This window comes from Nannospalax galili, unplaced genomic scaffold (assembly GCF_000622305.1).
Source record: "Nannospalax galili isolate Female #2095 unplaced genomic scaffold, S.galili_v1.0 scaffold307, whole genome shotgun sequence".
Taxonomy (NCBI): Eukaryota; Metazoa; Chordata; class Mammalia; order Rodentia; family Spalacidae; genus Nannospalax; species Nannospalax galili.
In genome coordinates this window covers 3,135,686-3,148,137 of record NW_008359625.1, presented here as the reverse complement: position 1 = coordinate 3,148,137, position 12,452 = coordinate 3,135,686, and the positions used below count along the sequence as shown (strand labels likewise).

The 12,452-nt window shown below is 41.0% G+C and overlaps 1 protein-coding gene across 1 annotated transcript in view; it reads left to right on the top strand.

Annotated features, from left to right (window-relative positions):
- Positions 1-9,217: 9,217 nt before the first annotated feature.
- Positions 9,218-12,452, top strand: part of Dgki (diacylglycerol kinase iota) — a 318,581-nt gene continuing 315,346 nt past the window's right edge. The window contains exon 1 of the mRNA XM_017795687.1: positions 9,218-9,307. The gene's annotated coding sequence lies outside the window, so the exon portion shown is untranslated. The remainder of the gene's footprint in view (positions 9,308-12,452) is intronic.

Here is a 12,452-nt window from a genome sequence, read left to right as displayed (position 1 = left end):
CACATATTTTAAAATTTTATATGGATAGTTGTAAAGAATATTTGTAATTCTTTTTAAAGATGACTTATAATTCCAGTTATCTCAAAAACATTTCATAAGCACGTATCTTCATTATGTCTAAATTTTGCTTCTTGTGTCTATGCACTTAAAAGAAAATTCCTTTTGTGGGGGGTTTTGCTCTGTTTTGCTCTGAGGCTGGATTGTCACTCACTAGTAGCCCAGGTTGGCCTGGAACTTTGGTCAATCCTACTGCTTCAGCCTCCTTTGTGCTGGAATTATGTGTGTGCATCAACACACCTAGCTCTGCCAGCCCACTTGCCATACACGTTATTGAATCCGTAACACTCCTGTCCCTTCTTTGTTTTACCTATAACCATTATGAGGATTTCAGTAGCACTTGGGAAAAAATCATATTTCTGTCTGTATTTATATCTGTGTAGGTGAGTCTCTTAGTTAAATAGATCAATATAAGCACGTGTGCATGTGTGCATATGTGTGTGCACGCATGCATAGGCAGCCAGAGAGACTTGTCTCCGTATTTGCAAGTCCTGAAGAAATGCTATCTTTTAGAAATGGGAGAGTTCTTTTTCTGTTTTCTGTAGATGGACAGTTTCTGAGATGCATATTGTTTGAGATAGCATTTCAAGGTAGATCTGTAGAAAGGAAGCCAGAAAGTTGTTCCTAGGTGCAGACAGTAAAATCGATAAAAACATGGCACCCAAATAAATAAGGTTTGTTTAAAGAACAGTAATAAGGAAGAAAAATATATGATGATTGATAGAGACATACGGACAGACTGATTGTCACCAATGATGGAAGATCTGGAGTGCCAGATTGAATTTGGATTTCATTTCATTTATAATGGAGAATCATTTAGGCATTCAAAGCCAAGGAGAGTATAATCATAGATGTATTTTAAGGGAACCAAGTGTACAACAATATAAAAGATGTCAGAATTAGAATTCAGAGGAGAAACTTGGACTTGATTTGACTTGCTATCCAGCATATGCTAAGGAAGATGGGGACAGATGCAGAAATGGAAGGAAACCTAAACAAAACCAAGAGTAAGGACAAAGCCTGTGTTCCTGGGGTAAAGTAGGCTGCTGTGAATAAATGACTCAAACATGCAATCCTCCAATACAGAAGTTGTTTGTATCTCCCTCACACCATGGACCAGTAGTATTCCAGGTAGTCGAATGGGGCATCAGACCATTTCTCATACCCTTATTCAGGGACGTATACTGACCCAGGCTCTGACATCTTATTGGAAAGTTTCCAGAATCATCCCAGAGATCACCTCAGTGAGCCACAGTGGCAGAAGAGATGGAGGGATGGACCCTACCTGGAAATTCTGCTACTATTCCATGATTAGAATTCGGTGCATAGCCCACCCCTAACTTCAAGGGAGATTGGGAAATAAGATTCGGTTATATGTCCAGGAAGAAAAGAAAAGAAAAGAAAAAACTTAGTGAGTGGCAATCTTGACCACAATGACCAGGCAGAAGAATTCGGATAGTGCCAACATCTGCAGGCTAGGGGGAAGGAGGAAGAGCAGAAAGTGTGAACAACAGTGATGAATGCCTATTAACTTCTCACTGCATGCAAGAATTGACATATATGCATTTTTGCAGTGAATTATCACAGTGCTCCTAGCAAGGAGGAACAATTATCTTCAGAATAAAACTGGGGCTCTGGGAAGTGAGGGAGGTTCTAAGTCATATAGCTGTTAAGTCACCCACCTATTTTACTCCAGAGTTCATATTATTAGCTTGCAATTCAAGGTGTCACAAGACATATAGAAAGCAAGATAAAGTAACTCATTTGTTTAGTGCAGTCTACTGCTGATACCACCAGGCTAGATACCTTTGTGCAGAACTCAGGAGTCCCCAGGATCCCTCTCACTTCTGATACCTGTTGGAAAGCCCTAAGGTCATATTCAGTTAGGAAATTCTACAAGGCAGACATGTCTAATTCATGGAAAGCTGCTATACTCAGACTTATGGTGTATTCTGTACAAATAAGACAGATGCACAAAGAAAGAACAGGGAGTGGGAAAATGAGGTTTGGGTAAAAGTTCTCATCCTTATTTTCTTGCATCTTTCATCTATGTTGGCTTCTATACTTATGTGTCATAGTTAATGACTTCAACCTAGAGGAGACCTAGCAATAATTATTCTTCTCTGTCCCTCACTGTTGGAAATAACGAAGATATATATTCATTCTTTTATTCAGTGATTTTTAGATTTTCTTTTTTTTGCAGTTTCCAAAATTTATTTAACATTTGCTCTTTCTCAGGCAATGTTAGTTGCTGAGCACTTGATGTTGTCATGGTTCTTAAAATCTAATATAAAAGGAAATATTAATCAAATAATCATGCCAATAAATGAAAAATTGTCAGTTAAGATGGGTGATGGAAAAGGAACATGGTTTGTGGCGGACACTAACAAAATAATTTGACTTAGATTATGGGGCAATAAGGACTTTATTTTTTTAAAGAAAGTGACTCAATTTGATGATCAAAATATAAATAGAAACTAATCTTTTGAATCAACCTGGAGAGGGATAAGGTATTAGATAAAGAAATAACATGCAGTGAGATGGGAACAGAGATTTGAATGGATTGAGCAGGACTCTGGCCTCAGGTGTAAACAAAGGTTTAAGCAAGGAGGATATAGATTCAGTGAACCTGACGTGAGAGCTTCCGCCCTGCTTAGGAAGGAGCAAGGGGGGTCTGGAGAGATGGCTCAGTGGTTAAGAACACTGGCCTCTTGCAGAGGACCTGGGTTTGGTTCCCAGCTCCCACATGGTGGCTCACAACTCTAACTCCAAGTCCAGGGGATCTCCTGAACTCTGTAGGCATTGCATGCACATGGCACACTTACATATATGCAGGCGAGATACTTATACCCATAAAAAAAGAGAAGTAGCCGGAAAATCAGGGTGATTTCAAGTCCACCACAGGGAGGAAGCATGGCAGGAGAGGACGCTAGATCAGGAGTGAGAGAAAAGTGATAAGATAGAAACACCCAAGGACTGTGTAAGCCTCTTCAGTGGCATGTGTAGCTGATGAAGAGTTACAAACAGGACAGATTTATGTTTTTTTAATTTTTAAAATTTATTATATGAGTGTGTTGCCTGTACACACACACACACACACACACACACACACACACACACACACACACGCACACACACACACATGCACTTGTGTCATGCAATATCTGTAGAGGTCAGATGAGTGCATCAGATCCCCTGGAACTGGAATTACTGGGTCCTCTGCAGGAGCAGCCAGTGCTCTTAACCACTGAGCAATCTCTCTAGCCCCCAGATTTATATTTTGAGGCAGGCTAGAACAGGAAAATTAAAGAGACATGGGAATGGAAAGTAGCCCCTAACTTGAGAATGTGGTTAAAGTCTCTGACTAGCAGTGAGTCAAGAATTCCAGCACCATTAGCATTTACTGTGAAGGTTGCCTATATGGAGATAATATTCTTATAGTATAGAGATTTTACAAATGGGGATGTTAAAATTACAGTGAGTCATGTTTAAGGCCTGAATGAATATGACCATGGAGTATGGTCTTTCTCTTTTCCTGGTTGGAAACGCAATTTTCAAGGAATCTCAGAAGAACCCTTCGTGGAACCCTTACAAGCCATGGTTTCTTCTTATTAGATTGCAATCCTATCCAAGGCACCTGTAGCTCTACCCTATAATTTCATTTATTGAAAAGGGGGAAAATGTAAAGTTTCTTAGTAACTCCTTGAAATGTAAGTTAGGAGCCACCAGAAGCATGTACATGTACCAGGCATGGGGAATCATGGTTGTAATCCTAGCACTTGGGTGGTTGAAGCAGATGGGTGAGGAATTAAAGGTAATCCTTAGCTACATAGTAAATTAAAGGACAGCCTGAGATACATGAGATTCTGTCTCAAAAAATGAAAACAAAAATACAAACCAAAACAGAAAAATCATATATACGGCTACTGCTAAGACATCAGGTCAGATCTCTTGAGAAACTCACATATACACTGTGTATGTCTTATCCTTTCCCTTAGCCTCACTCTTTCTATTAACCTCTGTGCCTGCATCTATGTTAAAATCTCTTCATAATAAACTGTAACTCTGATCCATATTGGTTCATCTTGAAATTCTCTTCTTTGGCAAATCTGGTCTTCATCTGAGTAGAGGGCTCTGGAAAGGGGCTTCCCAGGCTGCTTTGGGAAGCAGTAGAGCTGTGACTCAAGCCCTTGTCCCAATTGCTGCTGCTGATTTGGAAGTAATTGGTTTGGTTGCTCTTTGGAAAACAGAACACAAGGAGTCAAGATAGAGCAGGGATACATACCAGTTTTGGTTAGATATGGGGTTGTTCTAAGCCAGAACCAGTAGTAATAGTAGAGGTTGTAAATAGTGACTAGGTTTCAGATGCATCTTGAAATTCTGATTAGCTGAGATTAGTTGCGAAAAAAAAGGGAATGGAGGACTCCAAAGATTTTAGCTGATGTAGGAAGAACAGAAATTCCAGTTACTGAAAATTCAAAGTGATGAGTAAGAACAGATCGTGGAAGAAATTCAGAGTTTTTGCAAATGTACAATTTTGAGATGCTTATCAGATCTTTGAATGGAGATGCTGAGAAGGCGATTGTTTAAGAGTGAAATTCAAAGAGAGCCATATTGAATAGAGAATTTTGGAGGTAACAGTTACTCAATGGGATTTAAAGCCAGGAGAACTGAATGCAGTAACCTAAGAACTAAATGCAGATGGATGAGAGCAAATGCGTGGGCACCGAGCTGGGAACATGTCAACATCTAGAGTTTGGAAATGAGGATCCAACAAAGGATATGAGAAAGGAGAGACCATAGATGTACAAGAGAAACCAACAGAGTTCAAGAAAGGAGGGGTTGATCATCTATGCTGAGCAGTTGATGAAGGGGGAGGTTGATCATTGACCACTGGATTTAGCCATGTGAAGTCGCGGGTGATCTTGAAAGAGGTATTGGAGTGGGAGGAAGAACACCGATGGACTTGGGTCCAAGAAGTCATAATAGTGTGGAAAGGAAGTTGAGCTTTTCCATTAGAGATGGGCAGCAGACAGAAATAAATGTGTGTCACGAACTCAACTACTGGGGCTGGAGAGATGGCTCAGTGGTTCAGAGCACTGGCTGTTCTCACAGAGGACCTGGGTTCAGTTCCCAGCCCTACATGGCAGCTAACAACTGTCCATAACTCCAGTTCCAGGGGATCTGATGCCCTGTTCTGACCAGCATGGGCACTGCAGAGCACAGGTGTGCTTACATACATGCAGGCAATTTACTCATACACACAAAATAAAAATAATAAATGAAATATTTTTAAAAAATAACTAAAGATGTTGGGTTGTTTTCAGTTCCTGTTTTTATGACTTTGAACATAGTACCCAGTCAATTGTGAATGCTACTCATTTGTGTGACTCTATCATGAAGTTTTTCCTATGACCAGTCTCCTTATTGTATTTCTTGATTTTACATTTCTTTTTGTTGCATTGTCTTATTCTCATAACCATCCTTTTCCAGTAGGAATTTGTAATGTTTTCAATTTTTGATTTTTAGATTACTCTAGTAAGGTACATACATAGTTTTTCCATTAGAAATATTTCTTTAAGATATATTTCCCACAGTGAGCATAGTCATTTAAGCTCACAAATATTTAATTTAGCTTTTCCTTAGAGGCTGTCCTTTCTCCCTCCCTCCAGGCAATACACTGTGAACTCAGAATCTGCTTACTATGTATTTATGGCTCTGTGTTTTCCCTTAAAATTGACTGAGCTACCTCATGCCATGTCTCCTGTATCCTAACCTTTTCCTTCACTGGTGATTGTTCAAGACAGAGAAGTACCCAGGATAGCCCATCTTGCCTCACAGACATACTTTATAATCTATTACCTAAAAAGCTTAAAGAGGTAGAGTGAGGTCTGTTGGGTCATAGGACCAGCAGCACAGTAGAACCACCACAGGACCTTTGAGTCATCCTTATACACAAGTTTCACTGGAATCCATTGACACAGACTCTCTCTAATGCTAGCCACATATTTTTAAGTAGTCACCAGGACACTGAGATATACAGCTCAAATAGAGAACCAGTGCACTAGACTGTGGCAGGATATAGCAAAGCCTCTATCTCTTTCCCCTTCTTTTCCTTCCCAAGGGTCTATCTCTTTTAAATCAAGTTCCCATCTGAGAGTGAGGTAACTAACCGTGGTGGTCTTTTGTACCTGAGTCTGAGGCAAGACTGACCAGCAAGTTTCTGAAAGCTTGAAAATGGTGTTCAGTTTATCAAGGGAGCCTGGGGTCCAGGGGCCAGCCTAGATAGTCTGGCGAGTTGGTGGGGTGTGGTGCAGGCAAGTGTCTGACTCCCTGGATCTTGCTGGGTCTTCCTGGGTCTTGTTTGTTCCTGCCCACTTCCCTGACCTTTCATAACTTCATTTTTGGCCTGCCTAGCTTGTCTCTGTCAAAGGCTTTTGACATTTGCCCCTGGAAACAGCTTTACACTTCACTCCTTAAAATAATTGGCAGAATTTTTGATGCAGTTTTTCCTTAGAGTCTGCTGTTACTGTGGCATGTTCAGTTTCCAACTGCTCTAGCCAATTTGCTACCATGAAGTGCCATAGCGTCCCAGGGACTGGTGCTAGTGCTGAGGAATACATGTTTGCTGAAAAATGAATAGTAAAATGAAAACCAATTGTTTCTGTATTGCTGGATGGAAGTTAAAATTGAATGGTAACCCCAGCAGTAGTTCAGATTGTCAGAGTTCATTCTTTAGGAAATTTTGCAAAGAAGAATCTTTGTATTTGTTTTCTAATGATGTTATCACTCATCATTTTGTAAAAACTTTTAGTGTCCAACCCAATGTCTATTCTCTTTCTTCTGTTAGTGTCCAGTGAGGTCTATTTTCCCATGGATATCTGTATACAAATTGAACATGAGTTGCCCCTGGACAACATTACCAGGAAAAAATAAAAAATTCAGAAAAAAAGGTAGACACTCACACTGCACCAAGGAAAAGCTCACGTGGCTTTTCCTTGGTCCATGGCGCAATGTGGGCTTCCATTCTCAACAACGTTTTCTTTTTAGGAATTAAAAAAATACATATTATTTTTATTTTATGTGTCGGAGCATATTGCCTACATGTGTGTAAGTGCACCAGTGTTGTGCAGTGCCAGAGGAGGTCAGAAGAGGGTGTCAGATTCCCTGGAACTGGAGTTATGGATGGTTGTTAGCCATTGTGTGGGTGCTGGGAATCAAACCCAGGTCCTCTGCAAGAACAGCCAGTGCTCTTAACCACTGAGCCATCTCCACCCCCATTTTAGGAAGTTTTGGGTTTCTTTCTCACTTTGTAGCTCAGGCAGGCCTCCAACTCTCGATCCTCCTGCATCACACATGTATACCACTACGCCTGGCTTCAGATTGGATGTAGGGCACTTGGAGTCAGGTCTGACCTGTCCCACCTCAGGGTCTCTCTGAGCCTTTGACATCTATCTACTTGGTCACTTTTCTGCCTCTTCACCCCTTGCTTTTGCTGGTCTAGTTCTTACCTCATTTTCCTTGGCTCATGAAGCATCTGGGTCTTGAGTCACAATATGGCATGTGTTTTGTTTTTTTTTTTTTTCTTTTTCTTGCCTGAAAATACTTCCTTGCCCTGAAAGGAAAGATGTATTCTCTCTGAATGTGAAGAAATGCATTATTATAAAAAAATGCATGATGATTGGCATCCCCCCTACCCCCTGCCCCAGGGATGAAGCCTCGGGATTCAGAGGCCTATTGTGTGGACACTTCTGGAGCGGGTTGCAATGAGTGGCTCAAATGTAAGATGGCGCTCTAAATCACTTGGTTATTATGTAGAGCTCTCTATTGAAGTCATCCTCTATGTGAGTCTGCTAAGGCTGTTATCATAAAATAAGGCTACAGTCTTGGTGGCTTAAGCAATAGACACTGACTTACCACCATTCTAGAGCTGGGAAGTGCAGGGTCAGGGTGCTGGCCTGTTGGGTTCCTGACGAGGGCTCTCTTCTTGACTCAAAGACCATTGCTTTCTTGCTGTGAGCTCACATGGCTTTTCCTTGGTGCATACATGTGAAGAGAGGGAGATCTCTCTTTTGTCCCTTCCTATAAGGGCACTGATTCCATAGTGAAAGTTCAACCTTCATGACCTGATCAAAGATCCTCTCCTGTAACCGTCACACTGTGCATTAAATTTTAACATATATGTGTCGGGGGGGCATTCTCTAGCCCACAGCATCCTCTATTTAAAGTAACTGCTAGTTCATGTATTTCTGGTGAATGAGATGGAGACAAGACACTTTCCTATAAAACTTGCAGACTTGGTCTTTTGTCCCTTATGGTTAGTCTGATACAACGCTTTTCCTAATATTTCAGAGGATCTTTTAAGCAAATAAACAAAATATACAATTAATATATCATTTCATCTGCTCCAAAGTGGCATGCTATAGATGGAATATGAAATTCTGTTAGTCATACTTCACAGACCAAGTGAGGCACTGCACAGTTGTGGGTAATGGGCTGTTGCTCATCAGGCCATGCATCAGAGCCATTCTCTTCACCATCAAAAGTCTGCATTTTTAGAAGGAGCAACATTACTCAGTTTGTAAAATTTAGAATTAATTGGATAGGAGGCCTTACTGAATTAGCAACATGTTTAAATCAGTAGAAACGCATTGTGCTTTGAGTACTAGAGACAAAAGCTAAGCATAAACGTGCTCTCCAACAGCTCAACCGTCCTCCATCTCCACTACCACCCTCTTCCTCGGCTAACTCACTAAGTAGAGGCAATTTTTAATCTAATTTTGGTCTCCTGTGTCATGACATTTGCAGTGTGGGGCTGGATAAATAAGACAGTAAGACTCTACATGGAGCCTTTTAGAGTTCTCTTTCCCCCTTATTTGTTGAAAATGTTTCAAGATGACATCCACAGAAAAGAGAGTTATTTACCTCATATCTCTTTTGGTTATAGATTAAACAAAATTTCTCAAACACCTTTTTCCAATTCTGGAATTTCTGTAAGAAATTTCTGTAAGATCAATGCAGTGTTGTGAGAGATCCAACGAAAGGTATTGAAACGCTTGGGAATCACTAAGTTTCTTGCATAAAAATCCAGAGTTGAGGTCTCTTCCCTTGACCCTGATGAGAAAACTGAAGCAGGCGGGTCTTTTCCTTGCAGGAGAATGCTGTGAACGGGGAGCACCTGTGGCTGGAGACGAACGTCTCAGGCGATCTCTGTTACCTGGGGGAAGAGAACTGCCAAGTCCGGTTTGCAGTGAGTATGTCCTAGGGTGCCCACTCAGTCTTTGCCAGGGATAGCCTCTTCGTCAGTGGATGGTGAAGAGGACAGTGTGCTATGCCTGAATTTTCCAGGTGGGCTTGAAAAGAGCCTGTCTGCATGAGATAGCTCTCTCCACATGTTTTCCTATTCACAGAGTGTTTATCAAGTTCACATGACTCTAGGTTGTCAATTTTAATGTCTTCAGGGTTTCACGGTGCAAGTGACGTTCTAATGTAACATGCTACTCACCACCATAGCAGTTGTAGGGGGTATGGTGTGTATTTGGAGTCAGGGAGAGGGTGAATGTCAGGGAATGTCACTTATGGTGCACTGTGGAGTGGCAGGAGGCCTGTATATGGAGGAAGAAGGTGGTCTCTTTGTAGAGCAATGGCCGTGGGCACAGAAGTTACTGGTGGTGAAGGTGGAAACAGCTATGCTGGGGGAGTGGGGTAAAGCTAGCAAATAACCCACACTGGGATCTGGAGGATCCAATTCTAGAAATGATTTGAAGAATCAACAGTCAGGTGAGTAGGAGTAGCCTTTTCTTATTAAAAAATCACTCTTTGGGCTGTAGAGATGGCTCAGCAGTTAAGAACACTGACTGTTCTTGCAGAAGACCCAGGTTTGAATTCCAGCACCTACATGGCAGCAAACAACTGTCTGTAACACCAGTTCCAGGGGATCCGACAGCCTCTTCTGTCTTCCACAGGCATTGCACAACACGGGTGCAGTTACCGACATGCAGGCAATACATGCATACACATAAAGTAAAAATAATACCAGAAGGGCAGATAGGGGGGAATAGATGGGGCTGCTGACAGCACAGTGGACAGTGGCAGGGATGGCAGAGTATGGAGGCTCTAGTGGGAGAGGAAGGCTGTCTATCTGACGAGTTTATATTCATGCTCAGATGCCAAGGAACTCAGAAAGTAAGCAACTGTGACCAGTAATAGTCATATATATAGAGATTAGAAATGCATGTGAAAACATCTCAATGTCAATTGCCTTAAAATGAATTTTTCTGTATGAAACTGTATTTTAACAACGAAGTGGAGATCTTTTTTAAATGTTAAAACCTCATTTAATTTTATGTCTTATAGAGTTTATAATGAGTAAAAGATTGTATAAGTGTAATAATTCATCTGTAAACCTAAAAATGTACAGCCAATTTTGAAAGAGATGTACCCTAGCTCAGAAAAATGTTATTGAATAGGTTAATGCTATTGTAATGAAATGCTTCTTCTAATTTAAAAAAAAAATCACTCTGTGTCCTTGGTTAGCACAATCTGTTTAAGGTTTAAAATTCTTTTCAGGAGCTGTGTATGGCAGCACATGCCCAAAATCTCAGCACTGGAGGATAGCGAGTTTGAGGGGTTGTGAGGCCAGTTGTATAATGTCCTAGGTTCATTTGCTATTGCAATGACAACCCTGACAAAGGCAAGTTTAAGGAAGAAGGGTTTATTCAACTCACAATTCCAGGTTGCAGCCCATCATGTGGGGAAGTCAAGGCAGGAAGATGCTGATCACATCCATAGACAAGAGCAGAGAGAGAATGCATGCATGCTTCCGCCTGCTCAGCTCTCTCTATACTTAGGTAGTCCAGGATTGCCTGCCTCCCGAGCAGTGCCACCCATTGTGGACTGGGACTTCCCAGGTCAATTGAAGTAATTAAGATAATTCTCCACAGACTTGCCAACAGGCCAACCTGATCTAGACAATCTCTCATTGATGCACTTTCTTCCTGGATGATTCTAGATTATGTCAAGTTGACAATGAAAACTAACCATTGCACATAGTACAGCCTTATCTAAAAAATATCAAGGGTTACCAGGACGTGGTGGCACAATCCTTTAATCCCAGGACTCAGGAGGCAGAAGCAGGTGGATCTCTGTGAGTTCAAGGTTGGCCTGGTCTACATAGTGAGTTCCAGGCCACTTGGGGTCAAAAAAGACACAGACACAGACAGACACAGACACAGACACAGACACACACACAAAGACACACACACATCAAGGGTTAAATGTAGCTCAGTAGTCAAATCCTTGCCTACCATGTGCAAGGGCCTAGGTTTGATTCCCAGTGCTGAAAAAAGAAAAAAAGACAAAAAAGAGACTGTGAGGAAGATCTGGTGTCCACAGAGTAAGTTATGAAAGAGCAAATTAAAAACTTATGTGCATGAATGTTTGCCTGTATGTATGTAAAGTGCAACTATGTCATGCAAGTGCCTGTAGACGCACTAAAAGGGCATCAGATACCCTGGAACTGATCTGCTGTTCGCTGCCGTGTGGGTGCTGGGAACTGAACCCTGGTCCTCTGTAAGAACAGTCAGTGCTCTTAACGACCGAGTCATCTTTCCAGCCCCAAGTAACAAAAATGTGAATTCTGAGAAAGGAGGCTTAGATTCTGCCCACATTAAAAATATTAATGGAAAACAAAGAATAGTAAAGAACAAAGAGAAAGAAGCTTTCTCTTCATTTCAGGAAATGACATCATAGCTTACATAGTGCTGCACAAGTTTTACTGTGTTTTACTGTGCATGGAAAAGGTTGGAGCAAAATGTAGGGCATTGAAATTGTAGGTGAATATTATTTCTGCAAGCGAAGGAGCGGCTGAGTTTCTGTCTGGGCATACAGAGGAGTAAAGCACCCCAAGGACTTTTAACAGCCTGCTAAAATGGCCAGCTCACAAAACCAAGACCATTTATATCACCTTAACCATTTTGACCCCCTCATTTGTAGATTTCTGTTTGGAAAAACTTCAGGGTTTTTTAGGCAAGACTAGAGTTTGTTTAGATGAAAGGTCTTAGAAGGGTTCAGATGAATAGGTTATGGGTTTGAAGTCCAGAATTGTGGATTTGAATCTTTCTGCTCCATTCACTATTTGACACTGAGAAGTCATGACCTTAGAGTCCTGCTACCTTCTAGACAGAAAAGGGGAGTAGGATTAAATTGCTTTTAATTTTGCTTCTAATTCAGATCTGTAATTAATCGTTTGCATTTCTTCTAATCTTGTTGTGAATTCAATTGATTTAACTATCAGCATTTCAATTTTATGCATATGTATTTTTAATTAAAGTATAATTGCTTGGAATTTGATTAAATTAACCAAATCTGTGAGGAGCTCAGCTGTTTGGACTAAA